The following is a 16,676-nucleotide window of genomic DNA, read 5'->3' as shown; positions in this document are numbered from 1 at the left end:
TATTTACAAATGGTCACTAGGACCAATGATTGTCTCTTAATTACATGTGCTACTTGTAATGTTAAATAAAACGTAACATTTATTTCTTCTTATAAAATAGTTTCTACCTATTACTATTATTTAAAATTGTCAGCTGTGTCTGTGAGTTAGTTGCTTTTGGTTGTTACACCAAGTGCTTGCACTGTTTGATTCACGGTGCAACGCTAACTAGGAGACTATAATGTGTTTCATGCATTCGCAGACTCCCCTATTCAATGCAGTTAGTATAATTTATCTCATCTCACATTCACACTCTGTCTAAAAACTCTTCACAAGCTGCCCCCCAACATGTTTTGCCAACTCCTTGGCGTCCTCAGGGGTTTCGGGATGACTATGTTTTCCAAGTATGTCTTTAACAATGGGGTTAGGCCTTATGCACACGAACGTATGTATTTTGTGGTCCACAAAAAAGCGGAATGGAAAAGCTGGCCCCTAATAGAACAGTCCTATCCTTGTCTGTAATGCGGACAATAATAGGACATTAGGAACGAAAATACGGAAACGGAATGCACACGGAGTAACTTCAGTTTTTTTTGCGGACCTATTGAAATGAATGGTTCCGTATACGGTCTGCAAAAAAACGGAACAGACATGAAAAGAAAATATGTTCGTGTGCATGAGGCCTTAGTTTGAGAATTTACCATGGGGGAGGGGGGCGCAAATTTTCTCGTGACACATCGTACTGCATGTTAGTGGTGAATTTGAGTTGATGTTCTATCTTTATGTATATCCTAAAGAATCCTTAATTTACTGAAAATCTGGAAAAATTTGCAATATTCTAAATTTGAATTTCAGTTTTTTTGTTTTTAAGTAATTCCTCGCAAAATAGTTATTAAGTAACATTCACAATATGTCTAATTTATGTTTCCATAATTTTGTAAATGTTTTCAAGTATTTAAAAACACTTGGCTGTGAAAATGAAAAATTACATTTTATTTCCAATAAAATTTTACTTTAGCCCCACATTTTCCCAAGGCTTAACAGAAGAAAAAGCACCCCAAAATTTGTTATGCATTTTTCCTGAATGCGGCAATAACACATATGTCGTTGTAAGCGGTTTGGAGGCATGTCAGCGTTCAGAAGGGAAAGAGCAATTATCGGGATTTTCTAACATGGAATTTGCTGAAATTGTTTTAGGGGCCACAAGATTTAGATTTTTTTTTTTGGTTGACTGAGCTGTGTGAGGTCTTGTTTGTTGCAGGTCAAGCTGTAGGTTGTTTTTTTTTTGTACCATTTTGGAGTACAAATTACTTTTTGACTGCTTTTTATGCTTTTTTTTATAGGTGAAGTGGGCAAAAATTGCAATTCTGTCAGTGTTATTTATTTTTATTTTTTATGGGGTTCTTCATGCAGTAGATATGATATCATTATTGTGATGCCAAATATATATATATTTTTTATTTTTTACTACTTTTTAAAAAATTAACTAGCCTAAAGAACGTTAAAAATCAAAATAATAAATCTTTATTGGTAAACAATGTTTATTATTTAGATTTTTAACGTTCTTCAAGCTAGTTAATTTTTGTGAATAAGGGACGTATACCTACAAACTGATTTAGTGTTAGTCTGTTTACTACTTTTTCAGCATAAAATCACTTTTGTATTAAAAATAAGTTAGATTTTGTATCACCACTTACTAACATCCATAACATATTTTTTTTTTTTTGCCAATGTAACTGTGTAAGGGCTTGTTTTTTAAGGGGCAGACTGTAGTTTTTATTGGGATACATATGACTTTTTTGACCACTTCTTATTACATGTTTTCAGGAGGTGAGGTCACAAAAACTGTTTGCTTCCTGAGCTGCAGCCATCTTCACACAGTAATGAAGCTCACGGAGGCATATGGCAAGCTACAGGGGTCAAGATGGGGGCACAGGAGGCCTCAGAGGGCATACCTAATTTCAGGCTCTGACCTCCACAGTCACAAACTATTGGGGCAACTAGGCTCTCATTGGTTAGTCTGGTTAGTTGGTCCAGTGTCTTTGCTGTCTGTGACAGTGGAGACTCCGGGGCTGTGACACTTTATAGTTCAGGTGTAACTGTACGCCAAATTGTGGTAAATTACATGCAATCTGGACGTACAGTTACGTCCATATGTGGGAATGTTTTAAAGGTGTTTTCCAAGGTGACAATATTGATGATCTCAGGATAGGACATCAATATCAAATGGTGGGGGCCCGACTTCCAGCACTTCCCCTTCCCCTCCGTTCATCTGTTATCTGCAGCCAATGCTGGAACTACTAATAAGAATGGAAGCTGGAAATACAGTTCTGTTCATTGGGTAGTGGGCGTACCAGGTTACTGCAGCCCTGCTCCTGTTCACTGTCCTAGTGTTTTTAACAGAATGTAATCTCTTTTTCATGTTATTTGTTAATCTAAAAAAAAAAAGAGCAGGGAATTTATGATCATTAAATATTACTATCTTATAGGTTTTGAGTGGAGCAGCAGTACATATGCCAAGCTGCTGCCCCATTCAAATGATGGACAAGGGACCCTCATTCTTGTGATTGGTGGGGATTCTAGTGGTGAGACCCTCAGCGGTCAGATACTTTTCACCCATTCCGTGAATAGGTGGGATATTGCCATTCTAGGACAACCTTTGTAATAGAGTCCATTCTGAAGTGGATCTGACATAACGATAGACTACTGGTCTCTTCTTTGGTGACCTCATTTGTTTCAGCAGAATAAGCTGGGACAGTGGCCATCCTCTAGCCCTTAGGAGTGGCATTCCCAAAGGCCAGTACTTGAGGGCTAGGAGAAACTGCTCAGAACTGCGTGACTTCAGGGCAGCCGCAGCTGACCTGAGGACCAGTTTCACGAATAGGGGATATCCTCAGCACACGCTGAAAAAGGCCTCTCATCACTCTATGAGCATTGGCCGCGAACAACTACTGGTCCCCAAGGACAGGGTACAGGAAGACAACACCCCGAGGATCATAGCCACATACAATAAAGCGCACACAAACAGGTACGTGACATTTTGCAGAAACACTGGTCCATCCTGCAGTCTGATCCAGACATTGGAGATCTGATTTCAGAATGTCCCTCCATCACATACCGTCACAGTTCTAACATATGCGACCGTCTGGTCCATAGCGTATACCTACATCCGACACCAGATACATGGCTCAAATACACACTGATTGGGACTTTTCCATGCGGCGTCTGTGTCATCTGTGGTAATATCATGAAAGGGACATCTTTCACGAGCCAGGTGACGAAGGAAAGATTTTCCATCTGATCCTTTATCAGATGCACATCAGTAGGAGTTGTGTATCTACTTACCTGTCAGTGTTGTTTACAGTACGTAGAGAAGACCAGACGCTAACTGAGGAGACGCATTGGCGAACACTTATCTGACATCAGTAACAACGGTGATACCTCTGTGGCACGCAATGTGAGTGACCACTACGGCAGTAACCCTGATGTACTCAGGGTTCAAGGGATCGAAACATAAAAAAAATCCATTCGTGGAGTGGACATTGATGTACTGCTGCTCTGCAAAGAAACGCAATGGATTTTTACTTTAGACACTGTACACCCCCCTAAGGGACTGAATAAGGCGGTATCATTAGCGTGTTTTATGTAACATACAACTGCAATACCTATTGCCGATCTACAGTGGCCTAATACCAGATGTGCCCATCGTGACAGGTTTATATGCCAATGCGATATTACTGACCACACCCACTTTATCTTAGTGATGTGTTCCTTTTTGTGGCCCTTCTCTGTTATGCCCTCCTGTATATGTCCCCTTCGGCCATATACAGACTGGACACTTGACTTTTTGAATCATAATCAAATTTCCCACATACCAGCTAGTGCGCTTGCGTGCACCCTTCGGATGCCATACCTTCATGCGGCCGAGTCAGGAGGCGTGTCGGCTGACGCGCCTTCCTTCCTAATTGGTTCCTCAACCACGTACAAACGCGTTGAGAGATCTGATTTGTTATATATCGCTTACCAGGTAGGGCAGCACTCATGGCTAGTGCTTTACCTACACCAGCTTATGATACTCAGTAGACGGTCCATTCTATCTGTCCATGGCTTGTTGCAAGCAACACAGGGACAGATATATTATTGGATTAGGTCTATGTACAAACCGGATTCCCAAAAAGTTGGGACACTAAACAAATTGTGAATAAAAACTGAATGCAATGATGTGGAGATGGCAAATGTCAATATTTTATTTGTATTAGAACGTAGATGACAGATCAAACGTTTAATCCGAGTAAATTTATAATTTTAAAGTAAAAATACGTTGATTAAAATTTTCACGGTGTCAACAAATCCCCAAAAAGTTGGGACAAGTAGCAATAAAAGGCTGGAAAAATTTGAGCATAGCGAAGAGCTGGAAGACCAATTAACACTAATTAGGTCAATTGGCAACATGATTGGGTATAAAAAGAGCTTCTCAGAGTGGCAGTGTCTCTCAGAAGCCAAGATGGGTAGAGGATCACCAATTCCCACAATGTTGCGAAGAAAGATAGTGGAGCAATATCAGAAAGGTGTTACCCAGCGAAAAATTGCAAAGACTTTGCATCTATCATCAGCAACTGTGCATAACATCATCCGAAGATTCAGAGAACCTGGAACAATCTCTGTGCGTAAAACCATACTGGATGCCCGTGATCTCCGGGCCCTTAAACGACACTGCACCACAAACAGGAATGCTACTGTAAAGGAAATCACAGAATGGGCTCAGGAATACTTCCAGAAACCATTGTCAGTGAACACAATCCACCGTGCCATCCGCCATTGCCAGCTGAAACTCTACAGTGCAAAGAAGAAGCCATTTCTAAGCAAGATCCACAAGCTCAGGCGTTTTCACTGGGCCAGGGATCATTTAAAATGGAGTGTGGCAAAATGGAAGACTGTTCTGTGGTCAGACGAGTCACGATTCGAAGTTATTTTTGGAAATCTGGGATGCCATGTCATCCGGACCAAAGAGGACAAGGACAACCCAAGTTGTTATCAACGCTCAGTTCAGAAGCCTGCATCTCTGATGGTATGGGGTTGCATGAGTGCGTGTGGCATGGGCAGCTTGCATGTCTGGAAAGGCACTATCAATGCAGAAAAATATATTCAGGTTCTAGAACAACATATGCTCCCATCCAGACGTCATCTCTTTCAGGGAAGACCCTGCATTTTTCCACAAGATAATGCCAGACCACATTCTGCATCAATCACAACATCATGGCTGCGTAGGAGAAGGATCCGGGTACTGAAATGGCCAGTCTGCAGTCCAGATCTTTCACCTATAGAGAACATTTGGCGCATCATAAAGAGGAAGGTGCAACAAAGAAGGCCCAAGACGATTGAACAGTTAGAGGCCTGTATTAGACAAGAATGGGAGAGCATTCCTATTTCTAAACTTGAGAAACTGGTCTCCTCGGTCCCCAGACGTCTGTTGAGTGTTGTAAGAAGAAGGGGAGATGCCACACAGTGGGGAAAATGGCCTTGTCCCAACTATTTTGGGATTTGTTGACACCATGAAATTCTGTTTCAACATATTTTTCCCTTAAAATTGTACATTTTCTCAGTTTAAACTTTTGTTCAGTGATTTATGTTCAATTCTGAATAAAATATTAGAAGTTGGCACCTCCACATCATTGCATTCAGTTTTTATTCACGATTTGTATAGTGTCCCAACTTTTTGGGAATCTGGTTTGTATGTGAGTCCCTGCCCCTAGTGTAGCGCAGAGAGTAGCCTAGTTTGCTGTAGTTCAAACATACACAGGTGTGTCACGACATTCAATGTTAGCAAACAATAGGCTATTAGGTGTTTTTGAATGTGGATAGTAATCAATCCAATCCCTCTCCACATCCTAGACCTCCTGTTTGCCTGGTTTTTATACCTACTATACCCTTTTTTCTGTTTGGTTCTATTAAAACTTTATTATTTTCATTTTATTATCATTATCACGTTCTATTAGGCCGAGACGGGATGACCAACTCAAACCAGAAGAGCCTATGAAATCTATCAATATTCTCCATCTCTGAATTCCACAAACTACCTCTCACCATGCTATAAAAGGCAGCCCTGCCAGAAGTAACACCAGTAGATGAGCCATTGTTGACCATGGCAGATCATCATATACTGTATATAGATTCTACTATAACAGGTGAGTATGGAGTGAAGAGAAGCCATTCCTCTCAAGTTTTCATGCCAACCGAGAAGACAATTAATAGATCTCTCATAGATAGTCAATGGACATTAGAAACAAATTGATTCATGCTTTATTTCATGTTTCATAGGGGATTCTGATTATTACAATGTCTCCATCACGGCCTGTGACCTCCAGCTTACCACCATCACTTCACATTGATCCATTTTGCTGTCTACATAACATAGCTAAAACCACCCACCATTCCAATTTGACAATGTAAGTAGCCCGGGGTGTAAATACAGGAGGTAAATATCGACACATAAAGGGTGTGCTAAAGATATATGTTTAACTTTAGGGAGCATTCACACGACCGTGTTGGTTTTGCGGTCCGTAAATCACGGATCCGTGTGTTCCGTAATACGGACGTGGTGCTTCCGTGTGTCATCCGTTTTTCACGGTCCGCAAAAAAAACGGTAGGGCTGAAATTAAATGTCCATTCCTCATCATCGCTAATTCTACCAAGCCAACCGTAGTAAACCAGGTCTAAGTTGAAATCGCAATGCGATTACTTTAAAGTTATATTAATCGCATTGCGATTTCAACTTAGAGCTGTGTTTCTAATGGGTCGGCTTGCTAGAATTAACACGAATATGGAATATAGCAGTGCTAAGTTAAAATCGCAATGCGATTAATATAACTTGAAGTAATCGCATTGCGATTTCAACTTAGCACTGCTATTTTCTATATTCGTTAACTTCGTTAATTCTAGCAAGCTGACCCATTAGAAACCCAACTCTAAGTTGAAATCGCAATGCGATTACTTTAAGTTATATTAATCGCATTGCGATTTCAATGTAATTCCCATGGTGATAGGGACCCATGGTGATAGGGACGCTCCATGAGCACAGGGGTCCGCAAAAAACGGATGCATTTCTGTGTGCTATCAGTTTTTCACAGACCCAATGACTTTCTATGGGGCCACGGACCGCGATTTGCGGCCAAGTATAGGACATGTTCTAAAAAAAAAAGAAAGGACACACGGAACGGACAGCACACGGATGAGAATAAAAGGCATCCCGCAATTTTCGCGGACCCATAGAAATGAATAGGTCCGTGCATTGTCCGCCAAAATTGCGGAACGGACACGGAAGAAAAACACGTTCGTGTGAATGCTCCCTTAATACGTGACTGGGATTTGTGTGGTGTCATTCTAGCCTAATATTTACTTCCATCCATTAAGTGGTTAATAATAATTACCCTATTTTTTATCCAACCAAGGTACTAAAACTATCCTTGAGTGACTAGTAGTGGTGATACTTGAAGAACACCTCTATGTCTAAAGTATAAAGCCCCTATTAGACCCCACCATTATTGGATTGTGGTGTTCACAGGATAATTAGCTCATATAATGGAGCACCCAATCAACAAGCATTTGCTCGTTCATCGGTTGATGGGCATCTTTCATCAGGATAAAATATGTTTCATTATATCGGCAGAAAATCTCTCTGTGTAATCAGGGATGTGCTTCAAATATTAAATATCCGATAGCAGTCGCTCCTCAATCATTCTGTTTACATAGGCCTGTGTAATCAGGCCAGTGTAACCAAGCACTAATGGATGTGTTCTCAACCATCGGTGCTTGCAGTGCCAGTACTAATTTCACAGGATCCAGCACAACTCTCCAAATACCACTGTCCTGATGGGGCAGTGTAATAGCACATTAAGGGTCCATTCACACGTCCGTAGTGTATTGTGGATCCGCAATACACCCGGTCGGCACCCCCATAGATCTGCCTATTCTTGTCCGCAATTACGGACAAGAATAGAACATGTTCTATTTTCTAAGGGAGCTGCGGACCAGAAGATCGCGGCCGCACTCCGGAAATGCGGATGCGGACAGCATACTGTATGCTGTCCGCATCTCTTCCGGCCCCATAGAGAATGAATGGGTCCGAATTCATTGCGCATCATTGCGGAACGGATCCGGACCCATTCTACGGACGTGTGAATGGACCCTTAATGTGAGAAGCTAACTGTCCCTGTAAAGATTACATGATGTGGAATGTGTCTATTCTATCAGGGAATGACCCAGACATGTACAGTTAGGTCCATATATATTTGGATACTGACACCAACTTTTTTTTGTATTATCTGTTTACTAAAACACATTCAAGTTATAGTTATATAATGGACATGGGCATAAAGTCCAGACTTAGCTTCTATTTGAAGGTATCCACATTAAAATTTGATGAAGGGTTACGGAGTTTCAGCTCCTTTACATGTGGCACCCTGTTTTTAAAGGGACCAAAATTAATTGGACAATTGACTTAAAGGCTGTTTCATGGCCAGGTGTGGGCGATTCCTTCATTATTTCATTCTCAATTAAGCACATAAAAGGCCTGGAGTTGATTTAAGGTGTGGTGCATGCATTTTGAAGATTTTGCTGAGAAGTAAACATGTGGTCAAAGACGCTCTCCATGCAGGTGAAACAAGCCATCCTTTATCTGCGAAAACAGAAAGAAAACATCTGAGAAATTGCTACACTATTAGGAGTGGCAAAATCTACAGCTGGGTACATCCTAAGAAAGAAAGAAAGAAAGCACTGATGACCTCAACAATGCAAAAAAATCTGGACACCCACGAAAGACAACAGTGGTGGATGATCGCAGAATAATTATCATGGTGAAGAGAAACCCCTTGACAACAGCCAACCAAGTGAACAACACTCTCCAGGATATAGACGTATCAATATCGAAATCTACCATAAAGAGAAGACTGCATGAAAGTAAATACAGAGGGTTCACTGCACGGTGCAAGCCACTCATCAGCCTCAAGAATAAGAAGGCTAGATTGGACTTTGCTAAAAAAAAAAATAAACATCTTAAAAAAACAGCACACGTCTGGAAGAACATTCTTTGGACAGATGAATAGGGTTGTACCAAACTTTAGTTTTTTTTTGTACCTGGACCCAAACCCGAACATTTTCGTAAAAGTTCGGGTTCAAGTTCGGTGTTCAGCGATTTAATTGCGCATGTTGAAAGGCTGCAGGGCAGCCATTCAACAAGTGTTTAACTCGTGTACCCTTAGAAGCCATCACAGCAATGCCTACTAATGGCATGACTGTAATTGGCCAAGTGCAGCATGTGACTCAGCCTCTATATAAGCTGGAGTCATGTAGCGCCGCATGTCCCTCTGCTCTTACTAGTTGTAGGGATAGGATGCTGCTGCTGTGAGGGAGAGATTAGGAAAGACTCTGATATCTGCACTTGGTGTGAAGTCAGCGATCTACAGCGTTTTTTGTTTCGGGGGTGCAATGCAACATTTTTGTACCCTGCCCTGAGCCCAGTGAGACTGAATAAAAATGTTTTAATCCGTCTGTTAGTTAGGTGGGCGTTGGCGGCCATTTTGTGCAACAGCAATGCGCCAGCTCTGCATATGTGCCAGGAACAATCATTTAATCCTGTTCTTGTAGTTCAGTGGCCGACATATGTCCATTTTTAAAGTGCACGTACACTGCATATGTGCCAGGGGAAGCAAAAATAATACCGTCTGTGAGTTCAGGGACCCAGGGGGTGACATATCCCCATTTCTTTCTGTAAAGTACCCCTGTGCTGAATTTCTGAGAGTGAAATATAATCAGTTAAATCCATCTGTTCCATTGTGGGGTGACATATTTAAATTTTTTGTTGTAAAGTACATTTTTGGGCACATAAATTCAGCAAATCCATCTGTTTCATTGTAGTAGTGACATATCCACTATTTTTTAAGTAAAAAACCCCTGTACTTAATTTGTGAGATTGTAATATAATCTCAGTTAAATCCATGTTTCATTTATGATTAAAGAAACCCTTTTTTGGGGGCAATAAAGTACCTTTTTGCCCTGTACTGCATTTCTGACAGTTTAATAAAACTGCCAAATACTGCAGTAAAATTTTTTGCTGAAAAGTTTCAAATGTTGCTATAAAGTACATTTGCGGCCTACGCTATGTTCCTGTCAGTCAAATTAAACCATTAAATACCGCTGTTACATTTTTGGACTTCAAATTCCCATTTTTGGGTGTAAAGTACCTCGGAGGACTGCACATGACAGGCAGGCACATAAATTAAACAAATCCATCTGTTCCATTGTAGGGGTGACATATCCACAATTTTATATGTAAAAAAACCCTGTGCTTCACTTGTGATAGTGAAATATAATCTCAGTTACATCCATCTGTTTTAGGGTTAAAAAAAACAACCTTTTTTTTGGGAGCAGTAAAGTACCTTTTTGCCCTGTGCTGCATTTCTGGTAGGACACAGACGATACACCTCCCACAGAGGACAGCTTTTTGTTGCCTCTGGGCAGCCTAGCACACATGAGCGATTACATGCTGCAGTGTCTCCGCAATGACCGCCGAGTTGGCCACATTCTAGCTTGTGCTGATTACTGGGTGACCACGCTGCTGGATTCCTGTTACAAAGACAACGTACCATCCTTAATTCCGTCACTGGAGCGTGATTGTAAGATGCGCGAGTACAAGCGCACGCTGGTAGACGCGCTGCTGATGGCATTCCCATCTGACAGCAGAGGCACAGTGGAAGCACAAGGCAAAGGCAGAGGAGGAGTAAGAGCAAGCCAACGCAGCTGGGGCACCACCAGCACCTCAGAAGGCAGGATTAGCATGGCCGAAATGTGGAAAAGCTTTGTCAGCATGCCACAACAACCTAGCACCACCAGCTGATATGAAACATCTTAGCAGGAGGCAGCATTTCATAATGGAGCAGTATGTGTACACACGCCTACACGTACTGACTGATGGGTCTGCCCCCTTCAACTTCTGGGTCTCCAAATTAGGCACATGGCCTGAGCTTGCCCTTTACGCCTTGGAGGTGCTGGCCTGCCCAGCAGCCAGTGTATTGTCTGAACGTTTGTTTAGCACGGCAGGAGGGGGTTATCGCAAACAAGCGCAGCCGCCTGTCCACAGCCAATGTGGACAAGCTCACCTTCATTGACATGAACCAGGCAGGGATCCCACAGGACTTGTCCGTACCTTGTGCAGAATAGACATGTACACCGGCCTCACCCAGCCATTGTTGTACTCCAGCGCACTTTCTCTTTGTTTTATTTTGTATATTTCCCAATGTTTTGGGGTCTACCCAAATTTAAACAAACAAAAACAAATAATAAAATAAAAAACAAAAACCAGTGTTAGCTACCTCCTTCTCCTCCACCGCCGCTTCCACCTACACCGCCACATCCACCGCCTCCTCAACCTCCTTCTCCATAGAAACATAGAATGTGTCGGCAGATAAGAACCATTTGGCCCATCTAGTCTGCCCAATATATCTGAATCCTATGAATAGTCCCTGGCCCTATCTTATATGAAGGATAGCCTTATGCCTATCCCATGCATGCTTAAACTCCTTCACTGTATTTCACTGTATGCTCTTAACCACATTTTGCTGCCTTTTGCAGCCCTCTAGCCCTTTTCATGACTTTTTTAGAGCCATTTTAGTGCTCCAAAGTTCGGGTCCACATTTACTTCAATGGGGTTCGGGTTTTCAGGGTCAAGTTTGGGTCCCGAACCGGCCGAACCCATCGAACCCGAACTTCCAGGTGTACGCTCAACTCTACAGATGAAACCAAGATCAACCTCTACCAGAATGATGGAAAGAAAAAAGTATGGCGAAGGCATGGTATAGCTCATGATCCAAAGCATACCACATCATCTGTAAAACACGGAGGAGGCAGTGTGATGGCTTGGACATGCATGGCTGCCAGTGGCACTAGGTCCCTAGTGTTTATTGATGATGGTACACAGGACAGAAGCAGCCGGATAAATTCTGGGGTTTTCAGAGACATACTCTGTGCTCAAATCCAGCCAAATTTTTCAGAATACAGATGGACAATGACCCAAAACATAAAGCCAAAGCAACCCAGGAGTTTATTAAAGCAAAAAAGTGGAATATTCTTGAATGGCCAAGTCAGTCCCCTGATCTGAATCCAATAGAGCATTTCACTTGTTAAAGACTAAACTTCAGACAGAAAGGCCCACAAACAAACAGCAACTGGAAACAGCTGCAGTAAAGGGCCGGCAGAGCATTAAAAAGGAGAAAACACAGCGTCCGGTGATGTCCATGAGTTTAAGACTTCAGGCAGTCATTGCCAACAAAGCTGAAAGTCTGAACTTCTATTGCATCTGAATTGTTTTATTCAAACTACTAGCCCTCAGGGGTTTTTCGGTTTCCTCTCGATCATCATAACAAATAATTGTAGGTTTAAATTGAAGGACTTCTTTCAACCATACTTGCTATGTTACTATCTGTACATCTTATTTACAATGTGGTGGCAGAGATAAAAGAAAGCTGCTGAGATAGAAAGTAGATCCTTCACCTACCAGACGTGACAGAAGTGAGCTGCTGAAGTATAAAAACAGCTACTTCACCTACTGGACATGATAGTAAGATCTTTCATGAATTAATAAATATCAAATATTAACCCCTTCCTGCCCAGCGGCGTAATAGTACGGCGCAGCAGGACGTGACTTGCGCCTAGCGCCATACTATTACTGCGTGCTTATCCTGAACCCGCCCGATAGTGGGCAGGGTCTGGCAGTCACTAATAGCCGGACCCCTGCTGTATGCGACGGCATCGGTGAAAACACAGATGCCGGCGCATTAACTATTGATGTGCCGCGGTCAGCGCTGACCACGGCACGTGCGTTGTCTGTCGCGCTGCTGTGACGGGGACCTGATGGCAGGGAAGGCAGCCCAATGCCTTCCTTAGGCATCGTGGCTGCCTTCCATGTAACCCTGTGAGATCCAGCCCCCTGGATCTCACAGAAAGCAAGCTGTAAGTGTATTACTCTGGTAATACACTTACAGCCAATGCACCACAATACAGAAGTATTGTGATGCATTGTAAAGAGGATAAGATCCCCAAAAGTTAAAGACAAAGTTAAGATCCCCAAAAGTTAAAGAGAAAAAAAAGTAAAAATAAAAATGTTTACGTTTCAAAAATAAAATATATAATGTTTTCCCAGAATAAAGTAAAAAAATAATAATTTTTGAAATAGGGGGGGAAAAAAAGTAGACATACAGTCCTGATCAAAAGTTTAAGACCACTTGAAAAATGGCAAAAAATCATATTTTACATTTTTTGGATCTTAACAAGGTTCCAAGTAGAGCTTCAACATGCAACAAGAAGAAATGAGAGTGAGAAAAAACATTTTTTGAGCATTCAATTAATTGAAAATAACAAACTGAAAAAGGCTGTTTTTCAGCTGATCCAAATTTTAGGACCACATGCCTTTAAAAGGCCAAATCTGTGCAAAGATGTGGATTCATTGTCATTTTCTGTCAGGTAGTCACACGTTGTGATGGCAAAGGCAAAAAAACTCTCCCTTTTTGAACGTGGTCGGGTTGTTGAACTGCATAAGCAGGGTCTCTCACAGCGCGCCATCGCTGTTGAGGTGGGACACAGTAAGACAGTCATTTGGAATTTCTTAAATGATCCTGAGGGTTATGGAACAAAAAAGTCAAGTGGAAGACCCCAAAAAATTTCATCAGCACTGAGCCGGAAGTTTGGTGGGTAGTCAAGAAATAAATAGATGGGGATGGAAAGAGGACTCAAATCACTTAGAGGTGTTGGAATCAGGGTTTTTTGGGGAAAAAAAATAAAAAATATTGGTAATAGAATACTAAACTTAGTAGAATATGTATGGGGGGAAATTAAAAAAATATTAGAGATTAAAGGGTTTTTGCATTATACACCGATTTGGAAAAATCTTAATTTAAAGGAACTAGAAACGATCCTGCATGTTTTTTCTATGAAATCGAAATACAGACTAATTTAAAAAAATAAATAAAAAAAAAAAGCACTGAGCCGGAGGATCCAATTGGCTGTCTGTCAAGACACTGGACAATCCTCGACCCAAATTAAGGCCCTTACTGGTGCTGACTGCAGCCCCATAACCATCAGACGGCATCTGAGACTAAAGGGCTTCAAAAACAAAAAGTCTTCAAAGACCTCGTCTCCTTGAATGCCACAGAACTGCTCGTTTGGACTTTGCAAGAGAGCACCAAACATGGGACATTCAAAGGTGGAAGAAAGTTTTATTCTCTGATGAGAAAAAATTTAACCTTGATGGTCCTGAGGGTTTCCAATGTTACTGGCATGACAAGCAGATCCCACCTGAGATGTTTTCTACACGCCACAGTGGAGGGGGCGCCATAATGGTCTGGAGTGCTTTTTCCTTCAGTGGAACAATGCAGCTTCAGGAAGTGCAGGGGCGTCAAACGGCCGCTGGCTATGTCCAGATGTTGCAGAGAGCATTCCTCATGACTGAGGGCCCTTGTCTGTGTGGTAACGACCGGGTTTTTCAACAGGACAACGCAACAGTACACAATGCCCTCAGGACAAGGGACTTCTTCCAGGAGAATAACATCACTCTTTTGGCCCATTCTGTGTGTTCCCCTTATCTAAATCTAATTGAGAACCTTTGGGGATGGATGGCAAGGAAAGTTTACAAAAATGGACAACAGTTCCAGACAGTAGATGGCCTTCGTGGGGCCGTCTTCATCACTTGGAGAAATGTTCCCACTCACCTCATGGAAACGCTTGCATCAAGCATGCCGAAACAAATTTTGGAAGTAATAAACAATAACGGCGGAGCTACTCATTACTGAGTTCATGTTTGGTGTGGTCCTAAACTTTTGATCAGCTGAAAATCAGCCTATCCGTTGTTTTTTTATTAAATTGAATGCTCAAAAAATGTTTTCTTCTCACTCCCATTTCTTCTTGTTGCATGTTGAAGCTCTACTTGGAACCTTGTTAAGATCCAGCCATGCTAAATATGATTTTTTACAATTTTTCAAGTGGTCTTAAACTTTTTATCAGGACTGCATTAGGTATCACCGCATCCGTATCGACCGGCTCTATAAAAATATCACCTGGGGGGGCGTGGTTTGCCTGCCGTGCGAGATGGCCGCCTGAGCTGTGAGCTCCCGAGCCCTATCTATCGACTGCACAGCTACAACGAGTTGGCACCTGCTTTGAAGCGCTGATCTGCTAGCACTAACCTTCCTCTGGGCCCCCATGATGACAAGAGGCAAGAAGTCGGCACAGAAACAAGGGAAGCTCGACTTCTTCGTGGAGAGACTCAGAGACCAAGATGGCGCGGGCTCGCCGGCCTCCACGCGCTCCTCGGGCTCCGGGGACCATGCTTCACCTACCATCATCCCTCTGCAACAGAGGAGCCCGATCGCCTCACAGCCCTCCCCGACGCGGGTATTCCCCTCAAACAAGTCTCCCCCGACTCACCCGGAGACCGTATCGCCTGCCAGGCACGAATCTCTTGGATCCCGGGACAGGGATGGATCCCCCTGCCAGAGCCCGCCGAAACAGAAGCCGCGGCTCCACGCTGACAAGCTAACGCCGGTGGGGGTGAGTGAACGGGACACACCGTCTCTAATAGATTACCCCACTACTGATGACTTAGCCACTGGGAGCATGATAAAAGAAATGTTGGTGGTTTTTAGCCGCTCCATGCACAGTGAGCTTGCGGCCTTGCTGTCGCCCCTGCAGGCCTCCATAGTAGAGGCAGATAAGCGGCTCACGCACGTGGAGACGAAAATGGGGGACTTTGCGGCTTCGCATAACCACTTAGTAGATGCTCATGAAGAACTGACCGCTGAGGTTGAGCGACTAAAAAACAAAGTGGTGGACCTAGAAGACAGGTCCCGCCGCAATAATATCAAACTTAGAGGAGTTCCAGAGGACGTCCCGCCGAAAGAGCTGGAGTCCTATATTTTCGACTTGATGAGATTCTTGCTGCCGAACATGGGGGATAAAGACCTGACCCTGGATAGAGCTCACAGAGTAGCCCGGCCGAAACACCTGCCAGACTCTGTCCCCAGAGACGTCCTAGCTCGAGTCCATTTTTTCCATGTTAAGGAACTATTGATGAGCGCTGCCAGAAGGATGGGCTCCCTGCCAGCCCCATACGAAGGGATTAAAATTTTTGCAGATTTATCTGCCCCCACTCTTCAGCAAAGGAGAGCCTTGGCCCCCTTTACCGCTGCCTTAAGGGACCATAATATACCTTACCGTTGGGGTTTCCCCACAAAAGTTTTGATTCAGCATCAGGGTACACTACACGTGGTGCATTCTCTAGACCTAGGACGGAAACTCCTAGCGGATTGGAATATCGCACTGACGGAACCTCCCGACCCTCAAGCTAAAGGCCCGGGATGGATTGCCACGGACTGGCAGACAGTCTCCTCCAGGCGCAAGCCGCATCGCTGAAATCGTGTTCTGCTAACTTGTTCTCTGTTACCTTCAATGTTGTTTCTGGGCTCGGTGTGGTGATCTAGGTATAAACCGCCTCAGAAGCCCTCACCATAGTGCCTGATGTCTGTCAGGTGTTTTTTCAGTATTATTGTCTTATCCTTTCCTTTGTTCCCACTTCCCACCCTTTGTTTTTGTTCTCCTAAGGTTTTTCTTCTTTTTCCTCAAGTGCCAGTGGTTGGGAAACTGCCAGGTCCAAA

The sequence above is a fragment of the Bufo gargarizans genome, chromosome 3 (genome assembly GCF_014858855.1).
Source record: "Bufo gargarizans isolate SCDJY-AF-19 chromosome 3, ASM1485885v1, whole genome shotgun sequence".
Taxonomy (NCBI): Eukaryota; Metazoa; Chordata; class Amphibia; order Anura; family Bufonidae; genus Bufo; species Bufo gargarizans.
The sequence above is the reverse complement of the archived record's forward strand: the minus strand, read 5'-3'. Positions refer to the sequence as shown.